At 57.1% G+C, this 18,816-nt stretch overlaps 3 long non-coding RNA genes across 3 annotated transcripts; 1 reads left to right on the forward strand and 2 right to left on the reverse strand.

The window, feature by feature from the left end:
- Window positions 1-9,879: 9,879 nt before the first annotated feature.
- Window positions 9,880-10,940, reverse strand: LOC150043357 (uncharacterized). Its single transcript, XR_016533385.1, has 3 exons — window positions 10,807-10,940; window positions 10,288-10,325; window positions 9,880-10,021 (listed from the first exon to the last, which is right to left on the reverse strand). It is a non-coding gene; the product is annotated as an uncharacterized LOC150043357 (long non-coding RNA).
- A 140-nt stretch (window positions 10,941-11,080) lies between these two features.
- LOC150043358 (uncharacterized) lies at window positions 11,081-12,634 on the reverse strand. The gene is made up of 4 exons (XR_016533384.1): window positions 12,558-12,634; window positions 12,351-12,377; window positions 11,992-12,021; window positions 11,081-11,270 (listed from the first exon to the last, which is right to left on the reverse strand). It is a non-coding gene; the product is annotated as an uncharacterized LOC150043358 (long non-coding RNA).
- LOC150043359 (uncharacterized) lies at window positions 11,373-18,293 on the forward strand. Its single transcript, XR_016533386.1, has 5 exons — window positions 11,373-11,453; window positions 12,026-12,481; window positions 12,582-12,638; window positions 12,996-13,091; window positions 18,119-18,293. It is a non-coding gene; the product is annotated as an uncharacterized LOC150043359 (long non-coding RNA).
- Window positions 18,294-18,816: the final 523 nt, after the last annotated feature.

Below are 18,816 nucleotides of genomic sequence, written 5' to 3' on the forward strand. Positions count from 1 at the left end.
GAGGAGGAAAATAAGTTTTAAAGGGGGTATATATAAAGAAGCTTTAAGTTTGGAAAGCAGATCCCTTCTTAATAAAGGTCCGGGACATTGAGGCATGGCTAGGGAGGAATGGCTGAGAGTTAGGTTTTCAAACCTGCAGGGGCCAGCGGGAGTGTGGAGGAGCTTAAAAGGGAGGAATTTTACTTACAGAAACATTGACAGGGGTAACAGCTGGAGGGCTTGAGGGGGTGAGGATGGGAGACCACAGTTTGTACCCCTCCCTGAGTTGTGTCCTCCCTTCGGCCCTTCTGGAGAAGGAACCACTTGTCCCGAGGCAGCGCTGTCATCCTATTAAAGAGAAACTTGAAAGAGGTGGAATCAGGAAAAAGGCTGACACTGGAGAAAAGTTGCATTTGGAGCAAGAGCCCAGAACCAGCCAGGAGCCAGGGCGGGGATGGACTGGTAAGGCCTGGTAAAAGGCCTGGCTCCTTTCCTGTCAATAGCAGGTAACAAGGCGAGCATGCAGGTAAGTCCTGCCAGTGAGAAGGTAGGCAGGCGTGGATGCTGGAAGGGCGGTAACTCTTTTCTTTTGGTCTCCTGGCTCTGGTTAACCCTCTTCTGACTGCAGGACTAGCTTCTGCCCCGGGGGTCTAGGTGCTCGCTGCTGGGAAGGTTTTCCACTTGGCATCTCTCCGGGATTTGAACTCAAGGCTCGGGCGCCGTCCCTGAGCACTTCCGCTCAAGTCTAGTGCCTTACCATGTTGAGCCCACAGTGCCATTTCCAGAATTCTGCTGGTTGTGTAGCCATGCTTCCACCCAGCTGGCTAATGGAGAGATGGAGTCTCCAGGATTTGCCTGCCTGGGCTGGCTCCGAACTGCAATCTTTGTCACAAAAACCCTTTTTTATTTCCAATCAAATAGAAATATAGTTATTCTTTTTCCTTTTTTTTTGCCGGTTCTGAGGCTTGAGCTCGGGGCCTGAGCACGGTCCCTGAGCTTTCTCAAGGCTAGAGCTCTACCACTTGAGCCACAGCACCACTTTCTCCTTTTTTCTATGTATGTGGTACTGAGGAATTGAACCCCAGGTCTTCATGAATGCTAGGCAAACATTTTACCACTAGGCCAAACTCCCAGCACTGAAATATAGTTATTATTTTTTGTTGTTGTTTTGTTTTTGCCAGTCCTGGGCTTGAACTCAGGGTCTGAGCACTGTCCTTGGGCTTTCTCAAGGCTAGAGAGCTGCAACATCACTTCCAGCTTTTTTCTATGTATGTGGTACCAAGGAATCGAACCCAGGTCCTCGTGCATGCTAGGCAAGCACGCCATCACTAGGCCAAACTATTGGCCCTGAAATATAGTTATTCTTAATTGCATGTAACACTTTAGCATATTAACTGAGGTTAAGACAATGTAGGTGTCACTAAGCCTTTGTGATTACAACAAAGAATGCGAGAATCTGTGTCCTTTCAGCTCTGTATTCAAGGCAGCTTACATATTGAACAGAAAGGTGGATTTGAGTTGAAAGGTGTTCAACATAAACATTTTAGTGAACTTTGGTTTACACAATTACTTTTTTTAGGTGAACATAAAAAATGCGATGCTAGCTTTCAATATAAACCATAACCAACTTAATTACATACCAACTTTACACATGACCTCTTTTAAGATATACTCATGCCATTTGCTATATACGCAAACCTTCTGGGGTTTGTCAAAGTCACCAAGCAGAGAACAGAGAAGCTCTTACCGTGCTCCTTTGGCCTGTGAGAAAGGGTTATCTTCAGAACGGCCTCAGGTCATTAACTGTAGAGGGTTATCTTCAGAACGGCCTCAGGTCATTAACTGTGACTCCACCCAGCGTTGTAGGGCAGAGCAGAGCAGTTCCTTAGATTTTTTAGGAAGCTGGGCTGAGTCTTTTTACTTCCACTGATAAAGATGATCCTTTTAACAATTGCGATCAGAAAGCACATGGCAAAACTTAAGTTTTAGGCAACACCAGAGTTTGACAGATTTTCTGTGTTTAAATGAACACTGAAGACAAGAATAGACAACCTTTAAAATAATTTTGGCAGCCGTGGGGTGGTGGCTCACACCTGTCATCCTGGCTACTCTGGAGGCTGAGATCTGAGGATCAAGGTTCAAAGCCAGCCTGGGCACAAAAGGACCTGAGACTCTTATCTCCAATTAACCTCTTAGAAAATGGGAAGTGGGGCTTGGCTCAAGGGTAGGGTGGTAGCCTTGAGCTGAAGAGCTCAGGGACAGCGCCCAGGCCTAGTTCAAGCCCCATGACCCACAGAATAACAATAATAAAATAATAATAATAATAATAGTTTTGGCAAAGCTTGGAGGAGAGTGGAGGTCACATGAAATCCCACCCCGGGGCCTTTGTCTGTCCTCTGGTGGATGTAAATCTTCAGGACCTGCAGAGAATGGAGGAGGGGCTGCTAAACTGGTTTCTAAAAGGAGGAGACAGCACTTTTAACCTGCAGACATTTTAAGCGAAGGTGCTGAAAGTGAATTACTAAAAGCAATGGGATAGAGCTATTCCCTAGGGAAGAGGTGACAGAGAGAGATTTCTCCTGCAGCCTCCTGCGAATTTGCCTTATGGGAAATTAAAAATCCAGATGTTGTCGTGAGTAGACTCAGAAAAGAGAAAAGGAATGGATGAGTGCCCTAGAGGCAAAAAGGATAGCTAACTTCTCCCAGGCTCCGAGCCTGGGAGGATCCAGACTAGCTGTGGAGAAAAGAATGTGGTTACAAGAGTAGGGATGGAGAAAAGACTTGGGCTTATGGAACCACTGCTCCAGGAGGGCCAAGCCTTTCAGAGGGAACCCAGAGGGGCCCTGGGACCCTGCCCACGTTGCGCTCTCAAGGGCACAGTTGAAGGGCTGTCGGCGGGGTGGAGGTGATGATCGGCGGGGTGGAGGTGATGATGGCAAATGATCTCTGGTCTGGAGGTCATCAGAGGGAAAGGAAAGAGAAGCTAGAGATTGCTGCAAGGCAAGAAAAGTGGCCTTTCTGGAGGAGACAGCTGGGAGGCTATGGCAGAGGAATTGGTAAGCAGGGCAGGAGAGCAGAGGGCTCTCTGGAGTGGAGGTAGTGAGAAGGACTTGATGGGCAGAGCAGGACGAGCAGAGGGGATCTAGAGTGGAGGCAAAGGAGAATTTGGGCGTAGGGAACCTCGGACCCCTTGACATTTTGTCTGAGAATTGTGTAGATAAGGGTAAAGTCAAAACAGAAGGTTCAGGCCAACAGTGGCCACTGTTTGGTGAGGGTGAGGAGCTTGACCAGATCCACAACGGAATGCTTCACCCTGGATGGGGGCCATGAGCCTGTGGGGAACGAGGTCAGAGTGACTCAGACCATGTGAGCAGGCAGGCACCTGGTTCTGTGCTTGACCTTGGGGAGTAAGATAGGACTCAGTCCTTCACCACATACAGATAAAACCAGAGGTGGCACCGTGGCTCAAGTGGCAGAGCGCTAACCTTGAGCAAAAAATGCCCAAGGATAGGGCCCAGGCCCAGAGTTCAAGCCCCGGGACTGGGAGACAAAAACAACAAACAAACAAAACCCTAAGGACTAAGACTGGGTGTTGCCAAGGCCCGGGGATAGTTCAACTTTCCCTATCTAAAGAAAGATTTATCATTCAAGCTTAAGTAGGTAGGTGGGTCTTTAGAGTAAGAACAGGGAGGTTACAACCTTCTCAGGTCAGGATAACCGCCGAGGATTAACCCTGTACGATCAACCCCTTAAGTAATGGCGGCCCTGCCATACAGAAATCCCTAATGGGAAGAGAGGTGATGGCACCCTGGAAGACGGGAAGGGGGGGCAGGCCTCGACTGACCGCGGGCCTGGAGCGGGAGCTCTGTGGTGGAGTGGAGTACTGTGTCCGAGGGTGGGTCTCTATCTCTAGCACCTAGAGAGAGAAAATGAGAGGTGTGCAGAAACCAGAAACAGCCAGGCGCTGGCGGTTCATGCCCAGGGCTGAGATTGAAGGATGGGATTCTGGGAGCAGCTAGCCTGTAAGCCTGTGAGCCTCTTATCTCTAGGTAACAAGCAAAAAGCCAGAAGTGGGTAAGAGGCAGAGAGCTAGCCCTGAGCAACAAAACTAAGGGATAAGCCAGCACAGTGGCTCACGCCTGTCGTCCTAGCTACTCAGGAGGCTGAGACCTGAGGATCGCAGTTCAAAGCCAGCCCAGGAACTAAAGAACATGAGATTCTTATCTCCAATTAACCACCAGAGAACTGGAAGTGGCGCTGTAGCTCCGGGGTAGGGTAGATGATAGCCTTGAGCAGGGCTCTAAAGTCTGCGAGACTCTTATCTCCAATTAACCACCAGAAAACTAGAAGTGGCACTGTGGCTCCGGGGTAGACCAGATGGTAGCCTTGAGCTGAAGAGCTCAGGGACAGCGCTCAGGCCCAGAGTTCAAGTCCCAGGACGGACACAAAATAAATAATAGGCCAGGGCAAAGCTCAAGTGACTCAAGGCTTCCACAAAAATGAAGACTCGTGCCAATTGTCATTCTCCTGTTTCCTCTTGTATTTTTCCCTTTATCCTGTAGCATTTTTCTAAAATGACTCTGGTTGGTTCCTTCATTGTTGGGTTGATGGGTGAAGATTCTCATCTGCTGTAACTTCTTTCGGTTGACACAAGGGAGTCAACCCTCCCTAGCCAGAAACGGATAGCCTTGGCCTATTTTTGCTAATCATTGCTGTAACCCTTTATACTTCCGCTTTTATTTTCATTTGAAGCCTTAAAGCACTCGGCACATCTCTGGGTCACCCACGAGTTTAACTTAGAGAACCTTTGAACTAAATGAGGTTTCTTTCCCTTAATGCAAGAATTACAAGCACCATCACTGTACCAAGAATTCCAGACTAGCATATGCCTCTTTATTGAAAAGAAATACATTTCGTTACAAAATAGTGTTGACCAAATTACATCACGCAGATAAACGTAACCGTCTTTCAAATCTTTTTAACCCTCTTTTAAGTATCCTACAGGGCAAATTTTAAAAATACCAATCGTCATCCACGTCAGATTTCCAGTGTCTGTCTGTCTATCTGTCTGCAAAGAAAAGAGCCCTTGCCCGCATGTGGACTTCTGGGAGTGCCTGTTCCTTTGTCTTGATACTTAAATACCCAAGTGGTTTTAGTCAGAGCAGACAATGTTTCTGATGGTAATAGATGCTCACATTTAAATATCTAACACTTGAAGGACTGACCTCCCCACCCTGTCTTCCCAGGTGCCCACAGACACAGGCAAGCCACCAAAGATAGGTGCAGACCACCTGACCCCAGCAGGACAGTCTAAGCCTAGCTGTAAACACTCCATCACAGGCCCAGCCAGAAAGACCTTCATGTCTCTTGACCTAGTGATTTTTCAGTAACTTTACCTCCTTGCTTAGACTTCTAGAAACCCAACTCCTGTTCTCAGCTCAGACACACAGAAGGCTGTGTGTCCCTCTCTGCTGTATCTCAATTTACAGTCCTCGCCTGCGGAAAGATCAGGTCCAGCCAGCCCGTTTCCTTCCTTTCTCCTTCATTTTTCTAACAATACTTGACCTCAGATTTTAGTCAAAGGAAATAAATCCCAAATTCCATGCTGCTGGGTTTTTTTTGGGGGTGGGGTGGGGATAACCTAATTACAGTGTAAACAGCTTTAAAATACCACATCTCACTTTACTAATCAAAGATCCTAAAATGTCTTTTAAATGCTAAACCCAGATGTTTTTCAAGCTTAAACTCACTCACCTGTTTACCTTTTGGAGTTTGACACTTGGGTTTTTGGAGGCCAATTAACCAATTAACACTGGGCCAATTAGCAACGGCCCATTGGTTCCTCGGGAGATTAATTTAGTGGCAGCCACAAATGCTGGCCCATTGTCAGGGAGACCAAACCTACATGCTATCTCCTGCGGCAACTTCTTAGCATCTGTGTGGTCTCTATTGTAATTCATTAAGCCTGAGAAAGTATCTACAAAGACAAGCAAAAGCCTTTATCTGTATTTCCCTGGCTGTTCCTCGGGGAATCTGCTTCCCACGACTCTCCAGGTGGAAGTGCCCCGAGCTCCGGGGAGCTGAGGAACTGGGGTGGCTCACTCACTGGCACTGACACACACACCGGGGGACCGTCCTGGGCACTGGGTTTTTCCTGTGGGGAGTAAAGTAGGCTTGTGACAACAGTGGGCAAAACTTCCTCTCCCCCAAGTGCTTGATTTGCTTGTTGCAGGAGTTGTTCTCCTAAGGCATGAGGAACTAAACGTAATGCCTGAGGAACTCAGTCCTTTGGTCTGCTAGTCTTCTAGTCCTGAAGGCTAAGTACTTAGAAGGGTTTGTTCTTCTACCTGTAAGCCCTCATCTAGGTAAGCAGGTTTTGGGGGACGTTCTGGAAGAGGGGTCACGACTAGAACCTCCAAAGGCTTTACCCCTTGGCGGCCAGCCTGGCGGTGTCGTCGGCAGCCTTGTTTCCCCTTTCTTCCAGGGAATCACTCCTTCTGTGGCCTGGCCAGCTTCCAGGGGAGCCAGACTGTGCCCAGCACTGCCCGGGTCTGGTGCCCACGGCCTCCTCATTCTTCATACACCGCCTCCCGGCCGTGGCCGTGCACAGGCATGCTGCTCTCCGTGGAGACCCTCGGGCTCTCCTCCTCTGCCTCCCTCTCCGCCTGGGGCGCCTCACTTGGGCCTGGAGCCAGTTCAGGAGGGGCCAGGTCCCAGCCCCCCAGGGGCCGACAGCTGGAAGGGCTCTGGGAACTGGGAAGGGCCGGGCCGGGGCTGACATCGGGGGTCCACGGTGGCGGGACCGAGTCCAGGGCCCCGAGCCCAGGGCCCCTGTCTGCCGACCTCGTGTCTGCCGGTGGGGGTCATGGGGTTTGAACCCGGGCCCGGGCGCTGTCCGGGCTCTTCAGCCTGAGCCCACGGCCCGCCCCTGGTTTTCTGGTCGCACAGACGTGAGTGCCGGGCTGGTGGGAGCCTTGAGCCTCAGATCTCAGCCTCCTGAGCGGGGGTGACAGCCAGGGTGACAGCTAGGGTGACAGCCAGGGTGACAGCTAGGGTGACAGCTAGGGTGACACCCGGCCCTCCCCAGCTTTCAAACCTTGCGGAGGGCCCCGTGGTTGGGCGCCGCCGGATTCCTCGACACCGCACGATCGGAAAGGCCGAGGCGGCGCTGAGGCTCGGGCGGTGGAGCTCCAGCCCGGGGAAGCCCGGGACCGCGGGGGAGGCGGGGGAGGCGGGGCCCGCCGGGCCGGGCCGGGCCCACCCGGCTGGGGTGCTACTCGCCTGGCTCTGGGCCCGGCCCTCCTGCCCGGCCCCACCTCCCGCGCCCGCCGGTTACCCGGATCCCCGGCGGCCGCCTCCTCCTCCTCCCTCCCCGCCCCCAGGCCCACTCCGCGGCCCCTCGAAGCTTCTCTTCCGAGTGGACGTTCCCGCGGACCTCCAGCTCCGGGCCTGGAAAGCACCTCCCGCCGTGGGCCCTGGGGACTGCGACCCCACAGTGCGCGGCCTGGGTCCCGGCCGGCCCTCGGCGCACGGAGCCCCGCGTGCCCGCGCCCAGGCCCCGCCCCCCGTGTGTCCAGACCCCGCCCCTCCACGCACACGGAGCCCCGCCCCTCCGCGTGCCCGCGCCCAGGCCCCGCCCCCGCGTGCCCAGGCCCCGCCCCTCCGCGTGCACGGAGCCCCGACCCCCCCGCGTGCCCGCGCCCAGGCCCCGCCCCCCCGCGTGCCCAGACCCCGCCCCTCCACGCGCATGGAGCCCCGCCCCTCCGCGTGCACGGAGCCCACACTTCAACTTTAGCTCTGAGCTAAGCCACACTGGGCCTGGAGCGCAGCGTGCACTGGGGTGCAGCGTGCACTTGGGTGCAGCGTGCACATGCTGTTCTAAGCTGACGAGTTTGTGGAGGACTTTACTGTAGCTGGAAGAGGGAATAAAAGCACAAATGTCTGGGGGAAGCATACCCCAGGGACTCGATTGTCTCCGGTGGTGAGGCCTGCTGTACTAGCAAGCTAGTGCACCTCACAGTTTGGCCTCTGTGGCCGCCATCTGGGCACACGCCCACGCTCAATGATGTCTGGGCATCAGGGCTTGGGACAGCACCCAGGCCCCGAGTTCAAGAGCCAGACTGGCCACCAAAAGAAAAAGAGAGACAGAACAATAGCAAGGTGAGTTAGGAAGGAGATTGGCACGGCGCATGCTGAATGCTCACTCATGCAGTCTGGAGATCTGTCAGGCCACAAAGGGACAGGCGAGTGGTCACCTTCCATGGCTCACTCTGGCCTGGGGCCTGTCTGCGGGCAGCAGCGTGGGCGACCTGGCAGGGAATGCAGAGGGGAATGCAGCAGGGGAATGCAGCAGGCCATGCAGTGGAGAATGCAGCAAGCATGAAGTGGGGGAATGCAGCAGGCCATGCAGTGGAGAATGCAGCAAGCATGAAGCGGGGGAATGCAGCAGGGGAATGCAGTGGGGAATGCAGCAGGGGAATGCAGGGGGATGCAGGGGGGAATGCAGGGGGATGCAGTGGGGAATGCAGAGGTGAATGCAGCAGGGGAATGCAGTGGGAAATGTAGCGGGTGAATGCGGTGGGGAATGCAGTGGGGAATGCAGCAGGGGAATGCAGCAGGGGAATGCAGGGGGGATGCAGGGGGAATGCAGCAGGGGGGATGCAGTGGAGAATGCAGCAGGGGAATGCAGCAGGGGAATGCAGTGGGGGAATGCAGCGGGGGAATGCGGTGGGGAATGCAGCAGGGGAATGCAGCGGGGGAATGCAGCGGGGAATGCAGTGGGGAATGCAGCAGGGGAATGCAGCGGGCCCTAAGCTCTGCTGGGAAGAGACCCGGCCAGCACCGCGCAGGCTTGGCGGGGAGGGGGAGGGGAGGGGGAACGGTGCCATGCAGTGGTGACGTCGTCTTGTGGGTGACAAGTCCGCCGACCCCAGGCAGGTGCTGACCACTCCACCTCCCGTCCACATCCGGGCCCCGCGCCCACAGCGAGGCCACGCCCCGCGCCCGCTCTGAAGGCCGCCCCTGGGGTCGCCCTCGGCCCCCACCCGCGACCCGGGTTGTGGCCCTCCTCCTGGAGCCTCTGACCTCTGCCTCCTGACGACCCTGACAGGCTGGCACCCACACGCCCGGCCTGGCCCGGGGGCTTTCTAAAGCTAGGCACCGGTTCTCCCGGGCATTCGCCACCCAGCAGCCATCCAGGCTGGGCTGGGGACGGCGGGCAGGAGGTGGGCGCTGCCCACACACGCAGTTCCCTGTGGTTAGGGCCTGGGCGGCCTGTGGATCCGTGTGCAGGCCCCGTGGGAGGCCTGCGTGGAGCTGATGCTGGAGATGAAGGGAGGAGAACCCCAGAGGCTTGTCTGTGACAGCTCTGTGAGCCCAGCTCCTGAGGCTGAAATCAGAGGATGCTGGTTCAAAGCCAGCCCAGGCAGAAACATCTGTGAGACTCTCAACCCCCAAAAAGCTGGAAACGGAACTGCGGTTTCAGTGTGGAATGAGGAGCTGAGTGGAAAAGCTCAGCCACAGCCCAGGCTCTGAGCTCAGGCCCTGAGACCAGGCCACTCCAGGACAGCCAGGTCTCCGCGCGCATTTCCTCAGGGCCGGCCCTGACCGTGCATGCCAGAGAACAGGGGCAGGCCTGGCCACCAGAGAACAGGGGCAGGCCTGGCATGCCAGAGAACAGGGGCAGGCCTGGCCGCCAGAGAACAGGGGCAGGCCTGGCCGCCTGGCCGCCAGAGAACAGGGGCAGGCCTGGCCGGGCTCTGGCAGTTCCAGGGCCTGCCAGGACTGGGTGGCACCCGACGCTGGGCAGTCCCGCCACTGCTCAATGGAAGAAACAAGGGCTCGGCCACTCCTGGAACAGGTGTTTAATGTCTGCAGCAGAGCAGGAGGAGATGGGGAGGCAGAGCAGGGGGAGATGGGGGGACCATGCCGGGGGTGGACCTCCACGCTGTCCGCGCAGGGGCACTGCTTTCTGGGGAGGGGGAGGGGAAGGGGGGTGGAAGGCCGGATCCCTTAGAAAGCACAGCAGGGATCACGCTGTCTGCTGGAGGAAAGAAGGGAGAGAGACGTGCGTGCATCTCTTCAGGTCATGCGATCCCGAGCTCCACCCCACCCCTGGAGCCCACGGTCACCCCCACTGTCATCCCCCATGGTTGTAAACCACCCCCCTCCCGTCTCAGAGTCGGGTTCACGAGATGTGATGCCTCCATTTCCCCTCTCTTTTGCTGCTCCTCACAGGAAGCGGCTTGAGATGAAGGGTGATAAACCTGCCCCGCCACAGGCCGGAGCCAGCCCCTCCGCTCACCGTACCTGGCGTCCAGCTCGGGGTTACAGTAGTGGCAGTAACACTTGGAGGATAGGAGAAGGACACGTGAGCTTCCTCCTCCCCTCCTCCCCTCCTCCCCCCCTTCCTCCTGGCTGCAGAATCCTACATCGGATTGTCCTGTACAGCCTCAGCTTCCCTGACCCGTGCTCTGCCCCATCTTCCAGTTCTCTGTCCCCATAAGTGACTTCTGTGACACCTATGCACGCTTGCATGCAAGCATGCTTGTGTGTGATGGGACTTGAACCCAGGGCCTGGGCATTGTCGCTGAGCTTTTGCAAGTGGTAGGCTAGCACGCTACCACTTGGGCCATGGCGCCACTTTTGGTGGCTAACTGGAGATCAGAGTCCCCGGGGCTGTCCTGTCCCAGCTCCTCGGGTCTCAGCCTTGGGGATAGCCGGGGTGACGCCTCAGCACAGTGCCTGGCCTGTGACGCCCCCTTTCTCTGACTCCCTCCCTGCCCGCCCCAGCACCCCATCCAATGGCGCCTGGCGTCCGGGCCTTACCCAGTCCCCTCTGTTGTAGGACACGAATAAGAAGGTGACCATCATGTAGGCACACCTCAGGAAGTTCCACCCCGACCTCCTCGGGCCCGACCTCAGGGGCAGGAGGGTGGTGGTCACGATCTTCACTGGGTTCACCGGGTGAGGGGGGTTTGCCGGGTTCACGGGGTACGATGGGTATGCTGGGTTCGCCGGGTATGCTGGGTTCGCTGGGACTGGGTACGCCGGGTACACCGGGTTTGCCGGGTTCACCGGGTACGCCGGGTTTGCCGGGTACACCGGGTTTGCCGGGTACACCGGGTTTGCTGGGTTCACCGGGTACGCTGGGTTTGCCAGGTTCACCGGGTTTGCCGGCTTCTCTGGGTCCACGGGGTGCGCCGGGTTTGCCGGGTACGCTGGGTTTGCTGGGTTCACCGGGTTTGCCGGATTCTCTGGGTTCGCCGGGTTTGCTGGGTTCACTGCGTTCTCTGGGGACAAGCCAAGGCAGGAGAGGCCCTCGTCCCCTCCAGCCTGGAGTCCCGCCCTCCCCGGCCCATCCCAGCTCCGACAGTGCTCAGCCTGGCCGGGCCCACTGCCCCAGACAAGTCACCCCTCGTCCAGGCGCGCCTCGGGGCCACCCCAGCACCTGATGTGACATGATGGACATGGTGGTGAGCATGCTGCTTCTTAACCCCCTGCCCGCCCCACCTCCTTCCCTTTGTCTCACAAGGGTTCATACTCGAACAGACATAGCAGAAGACACACCAGCTTAAACACGGAGTCCCAAACCCAAGTCAGGGTGCCAGCATGAAGATAAACTCAGGAGGGAGGAAGACACGTCCTGGCCCTCCCCCCCCCTCCCTCCCTCCCTCCCTCCCTCCCAGCAGATACCACCTGTTGTTTGGAATGCTTTGGTAACTTACCCAATGTCATTGACATGGGTATGAGTCTCCTTTGGACAGCACTGGGATTTGAACTTGAGGCCTCATGGGATCGAGTAGGTTCTCAACCACTGAACCACATGCTCAGACTCTCTTGTTCAGGGGTGTGTGTGGGGGGGAACCTCAACACCGGAGGTGAGGGGAAGGCGCCCTGGGGGTTGTGGCACCTTCCAGAGGGCAGGATCTGGAGTGGGGACCTGACACCCCAGCCCTTCCTGAGTGTGTCCACTCCCTGCCCCCAGACTGGAAAAGATGGTGCCAGCCCCACCTTCCTCCTTGCAGTCCCTGCTTGTCTCTTCTAGGAAGGAAGAGGAGGGACAAAAATCAACAATTACCTCTACAGTCTGGAATAGATGCCTCTGGACTCTGACCCCCCTGCCGCCCTGGTCCTCTCTCAGGGCCCTCCCCCTGTCCCCCCTCAGGGCCCTCCCTCTGTCCCCCCTCAGGGCCCTCCCTCTGTCCCCCTGCCCCGGGCCCGGGAGTGCTCCTGCCCCAGGTCCCTGCATATCTAGGCCCCATGGCTCCCTCAAGACCTTGGGAACATCCCCCTTCCTGGCCCCTGGCCTCTACTCCCTGCCCCCCTGCCCATCTTCTCAGGGGACAGCGTGGATGTGGGGTCCCACCTACCATTCACCACCTGGAGACTCAGCAAACCTGCGGAGGAGAAGGGCCCAGAGGCAGGTGTGCTCGGATAACCCACCCCAGCCGCCCGCCCAGGCTGGCCCGCCAGCTGTCCCTTAGGAGGCTGGCTGGACAAGGTAGAGGCCTCTGGACACAGAGACCGGGGCGGGGGGGGGGCAACCCCCCCCCCCCCGTCATGGAGCAAGAACTCACCTAGAATCTCTGTGGTTTGTTCAGAAGGATGGCGGCCCAAGCCGGGTCAACGAGAGGAGGTCACAGCGTACATGCAGGGTGGTGAGAGAGGGGGTTCACTCAGCACAAACCCAGGGCCTGCCCGCAGGCTCCAGGCTGGCCAGGGGCCATACTGCCCCCACGTGACGCTGGCACCTTGCCTGGCTCACGCGGGGCGCTGGTCATAGCCCCACCTCCCGCTGCCTTCCGGACTCTGCTCTGTGTGTGTGTGTGGGGGGGGTTAGTCCCGGCATGAGCTAAGGGCCTGGACGCTGTCCCTGACATGCTTGGCTCAGGCTGCTGCTCTTCCATTTGAGCCACACTTCTGCTTCTGGCTTTTTCTGTGATTCACTGAAGATAACTTTGTCCCACAGCCTTTTCTGGTCAGGCTGGCTTCGAACTGTGTTTCTTCCGTCTCAGCCTCCTGAGCAGCGAGGATGACGGGGACAGCAGTGGCTCACCCACCTTTTCGTGACGTTTTATTGGGAGCAGCGGCTCCAGGTTGCCTGAAGCCAGGTAAGAGCCCCCAGCGCCTGGCAGGCCGGCTCGGTGCTCTTTATAGAAAAGAGACGGGCGCGGTGGGTCACACCTGTCACCCTAGCTGCTCAGTAGGCTGAGAGGGGAGGACCAAGGTCCAGAGCCAGCCCGGCACAGAAGGACCTGACACCCTGATCTCCTATGAATCACCAAAAAGCCAGCGCAAGTGGCACAGCACCAGCTGGAGTGAAGAAGCCCTGGGCCAGCGCACACGTGTATACACACACACACACGCACACACACGCACACGCACACACGCACACACACACACACGCACGCACACACACGCACACACACACGCACACGCACACACACGCACGCACACACACACGCACGCACACACATGCACACACACGCACACACACGCACACACACACGCACATGCACACGCACGCACACACACGCACACACACACATGCACACACACGCACACACACACACGCACACACACGCACACACACACGCACGCACACACACGCGCACACACACGCACACGGGGAGAAACCAGAAGGGAGCAAATGTGAACTCACGTTTCAGTGCTGTAGAGACGGCAGGGCAGAGGTGAGAAGAGTGGAGAGAAGGGTGTTAACAAGCCCCCCAACCCCCAGAGGCAGTGGGGAGTGCTTCACGTGGGGTGGAGAGCAGGGCGGAAGGCGCCCGTGACCGTGTGTGTGACATGGAAAAATCAAACCCAGGGCTTGGCGATTGCCAGGACACGCTCCCGGCCCTAGGCCTTTTTCTTTTTAAGTAGTTTATTGGAGATAACATTCTCTCCGGGACTTTTCTTGCTTTGGCTGGTTGCTTCTACCATGATCCTCGGACCTCAGCCTCCTGCGTAGCTAGACGACAGGCGACAGCCACTGCCCCTGGCTCTTCTTCTCTCACTATGTAGCTCAGGATGGCCTCAAACTCAAAATCCCACTGTCTCAACTTCCCTGATGCCAGATGCACCACCCCAGAGTCTGTCTTCCTTCCCTTCCTTCCTTCCTTCCTTCCTTCCTTCCTTCCTGTATCTGAAAAAATCCATCATATGGTCCCAGGAAAGGAAAGATCAACACATAACTTACTTGTTGCTGGAGGAGTAGAGGCAGTCGAGGGCAAGTGTGAGGAGTGGAGGAAGAGAATGGAGCTGTGTTAACCCCTGTGCATTGGGGGGACTCCTTTCTTCCCTCATTTGGGTATTTTCAAAGCTATTCTTTTTTGGGTGGGGGTAGATGGGGAGGTGCTGGGGCTTGAACTCAGGGCCTGGTGATGCTGAGAGGGTTTTGTACCAGTTGAGCCTCAGGCTGCCCCCAGGCCTCTTTGACTTTGAGCCTATTTTGGGGAGAGACACCCCTGCCTCTAAATCTCTACCCTCCCCATCGCCATCTCCTGAGCACTGAGCCAGGCGAGCCACGATGCCTCCGTGGCTTGCAGAGTTGGCTGTCTGAGCATTCGTGCATGAAGCATGCCAGCTGCTTCAGGTCATAGCAAGCTCCCTGGCACTGGCAGAAGGGGGGCGGCGAGCCCCTTGGTGATTCGGGGGGAGGGCAGGGGAGCCCTGGCTAGGCGCCACACACCCTAGGTGCCCTCATTATTCTCCTGGTACCCGTGGCCGAGCACCAGGCCTTGAGCCAGCCTTCCCAGATTCTTTTCTGGCTTTTCCTCTTACTAGGCAGGCATGTCATCCTGCAGCCCCGTCCCCTGCCCTTTCTGCTTTGTTTTTCCTTTTCTTTGACAAGGTCTCATGTCTGAGGCTAGCCTCAGACTCCGATCCTCCAGTTTCTGCCTCCCAGGGAGCTGGGATTATAAGAATGCACTGCCACACACCTAGCCCAGGTTTTGGCTTTGGTTTTTTGGTCTTTTTAAGCCAGGACCTTCAAGGCACAGAAGGAGAAATTCGGTTCAGAGATGTCAGCCTTTGCCACACTCACCTTCGTCCTCTGTCCTGTCTGAGTGCGAATGCGGGCCACCAGATGCCACTGGGATGGGGGCAGAGAGAGAAAGAAAAACACGTTCACTGTGGGGTCCTGACTCACGGGGCAGTGTGGTGCTCGAGGGGCTTGGGCTGCAGTAGAGGCCCCGGAGCAGGGGCAGGCCTGCCAGCCACTGAGGGAGCCTGCGGGGTGACAGGCGCTGCACTGGGGCGCCAGGGGAAGTCCCAAGGGGGAAGTCGCGTTTTGTCTGAGACCCTCAAGAGCAGTGGGGTTGGGCGGGCCAGCAGGTGGGGGGGGGGTCCCAGTAGTCCTGGCTGACTGTGTGCACACCAGGCCTGGAGCTCAGACAGCTGACTGTGTGCACACCAGGCCTGGAGCTCAGACAGCTGACTGTGTGCACACCAGGCCTGGAGCTCAGACAGCTGACTGTGTGCACACCAGGCCTGGGCCTGGAGCTCGGGGCCTGGGCACTGTCCCTTAGCGTTTTCTGCTGGCGCTCTCCCACTTGAACCACCGCTCTGCGTACAGTCTTGTGCTGGGGCCTGGAGATAAGAGCCTGGTGGACTTCCCTGCCTGGGTGCCCATGGCTGAGACAGCAGCTGGGCACCACGCTGGGTGGAGGGGGCGGGTGGAGGGGAGGTGCTGCCTTGCACGTTCCTCTCCGGCCACGTTCTGCCGCGTGCGCACGTGTTCATGGCCGAGTGTGGGAGCCATAGCAGACCCCCTCCCCCCCCTCCCCCCCCCCCTCCCCCGCTCCGGGCAGGCAGGTGCCTGGGCGCTCCCACACTCACCCTCCGGGGTCAGTCTGTTCATCATCCCTGCGGGGAGAGGCTGCTGGGTGACCAGCTCTTCGCCATCCCCTCCCCTGGACAGGATCCGGGTGGCCTCCACGTCCCCTCCCCCCCAGAAGCCCCCGAGACGCCTCTGGCCTCTGAATGAATCTTCAAAACCCCACTTACCCAGGATGCCTGGAGGGAGGCAGCGGGACCAGGGTTACAGGCAGAACATGGAGCCCGGGGTGTTATGGATTGAAGACAGAATTAGAAAAACAAAGCCAAGGTTAGATGCTGGGAGGCAGGGCAGGCCCCGGGCTGTCTGTCGGTGAGATTAGGGAGGACTCAGGCTCAGAGCCCCTGGGGCCAGGGAGAGCTTGCCTAGCTTTACTTTAGAACTGAACTCAGGACCTGGGCACCACCCCTGGGTCTTTTTCTCAATGTCGACTGCACCCTTGAACCACAGCTCCATTTTTGACATTTTGTTGCCGGGGGGGGGGGGGGGGGGGGGATTAGTTGGAGATAAGAGTCTCTCGACTCTCCCGCCCTGCCTCTCATCCTAACCCTCCAGTCTCAGCCTCCCAGTAGCTGGGTTATGGGCGTGAGCTCCGGTGCTGGGATAGGCTGTTTCATCTCCTGGCTTTGTACGCTCGCCAAGGTGTGAACCAGCTGCGTGTAATTCCAGGGGAGCAGGGCCTAGAAGTAGGGTGCAGAGGTAAAGTGCTCCAGGTCTCCATTTTTCTAGCTCTAGAGGAGGAGCTGGGCTGTGGGGAAGAGCCAAGAACAATGTGGAGGGGAAGAGCCACCAACCATCTTACCTTTCAGCACTGGTCCGTGGTTTCCAGCCGAGCGTGGAGAGAACAGGAAATGAGCTAAAGTGTCAGCGAGTGCGCTGACACGGGACAGATCAGGGCCAGAAGGGGTGCTGTGCCCCAAGGCCGGCCCCGCCCATCATGCAGCCACCTGGGGCCCCCACCATCCCGGCACCCCGGCTGCACCCCACCGTGTTAACGCTCGGAAATCATAACGAAAATCAGAATCCCACCCAACCTCCTGTGTGCCTCAGACCCACATGGACATGGGCGTCTTTCTCCTGATGTCCAGCTGTGTGCGTGTGTGTGCGTGTGTGTGTGTGTGTGTGTGTGTGTGTGTGTGTGAGAGAGAGAGAGAGAGAGACAGAGAGAGAGACAGAGACGGAGAGAGAGCCCTGGGCCTTGAACTCAGGGCCTAGGTGCGGTCCCCGACCCTTCCACTCAAGGCTGCTGGTGCTTTATGACTTCTGGCTTTTGGTTGGTTAATTGGAGATAAGAATTTCAGTTTCGGAGCTACTCAGGAGGCTGAGATCTGAGAATCGTGGTTCAAAACCAACCTGGGCATCTCAGTCTGTGACTCTTATCCCCAGCTAACCACTAGAAAACGGGAAGTGGGGCTGTGGCTCAAGGGTAGGGCGGTAGCCTTGAGCTGAAGAGCTCAGGGACAACGCCCAGGCCCAGAGTTCAAGCCCCACAACTCACAACAACAAAGAAAATCACAGGGATTTCTCTTCCTGAGCTGGCTTCAAACTGATCTTCAACTCTCAGCCTGCTGAGTAGCTGGGATTCCAGATATAAGCCACTAGCACCTGGCTTCTCTCTGTGCGTCTGTCTCTCCCTCCCTCTCTCTGCCTCTCCCCCACCCCCTCTCTTGCACACAGTTTCATGGAGTCACAGAAGCCCATCAGCCTTCTGGAAGTCCCTCCATTTGTCCCCCCACCCCACCTGTGTTCTGGGTGGGGGTCTCAGTGTGGAGGGGAGTGGGGATCGGCGGCGTCGCCTTCCCTCCTACTGAGGGGGAGTCCCCACTTTGCGTGGAGGGGGCTGACACTTACACTTGACTGGAAGGGAGGGCAGAGTGGAAGGTGAGGCAGTGGTTCATGTGGAAACGGGGACAGGAGACACGTCAGGCGCGGGAGACACAGCGGGTGTGGGAGACACAGCAGGGTTAGCGCCATGGCCCGGCCCTGGCTTCTCCCTCGGTCAGCCACCCTCCGGCCCTGCCTCGTCTGTCACCCCGTGAGGACGGGGGGCGGTGAAGGGCACCACCATGCCCGGGCTTTGGCCCAGATGGAGTCTCACAGGATTTTGTTTTTCCTGAGCTGGCCTTACATCACAGTAATCCAGTTGCTAGGGTTACGGACTGGGAGCCAACCTCCTCTTGCACACACACTTTAAAATTCAATGTTTAATACTGGAAGTGGAGGTGGGACTGGAGCGGTGGTGTGCCAGCCTTGAGCAGAAAAGCCAAAAGTGTGTTTATGTTATTACGTTTTATTTTCCAGTCCTGCGGCTTGAACTCAGGACTGAGCGCTGTCCCTGGGCTTTCTCACGACTAGAGCTCCACCACGTGAGCCACAGCACCACTTCCGGACTTTTCTATGTATGTGATACTGAGGAATCGAACCCGGGTCTTCGTGAGTGCTAGGCCAAACTCCAGGCCCCTAAACTTATAGTATTATTATCCTGAGGCTTGAACACAGGGCCCCCGGCTGGCCAAGCAGCGTTCACTCGGCAGGTATTTTCCAGAGAGTGTCTTGCCTTCTTCACTCAGGCTGGACTGGGTTGGGACTCTCTTTAAGTCTGCCTCAGAGCCGGGGCTACATGCCCGGGCCACCGTGGCTGGCTGCTCTTAGAGATGGGTTCTCACTAACTCTAGGCTGGCCTCAAATCACAGTCCTCCCCTGTCTCTGCCTCCCGACGCTGGCGGGAGCCCCTGTCCTTCCTTGAGCCGCTCCGCCCCAGCCTCTCTCTTAGTTGTGGGCTTTGCAGTGGACTTCTGATGCCCCTGGCCCCAGGGCAGAGCTGTGCCCAGACACTAGACCTGGCCAGAATCCCCAGGGTCCCCCAGTAGCAGAGGGGGGCCCCCAAGTTCTTACGCTTCTCTTCAGATGCATCTGGAGGCAGAAGTTTGGTTCCAGCAGGATGGTGGGCCGGGAGCGGGAGGAGAATGAAGGTCAGACTCCGATCTGTTTTCTCGCCC

The sequence above is a fragment of the Megascapheus bottae genome, chromosome 31 (genome assembly GCF_031878675.1).
Source record: "Megascapheus bottae isolate mThoBot1 chromosome 31, mThoBot2.hap1, whole genome shotgun sequence".
NCBI lineage: Eukaryota > Metazoa > Chordata > Mammalia > Rodentia > Geomyidae > Megascapheus > Megascapheus bottae.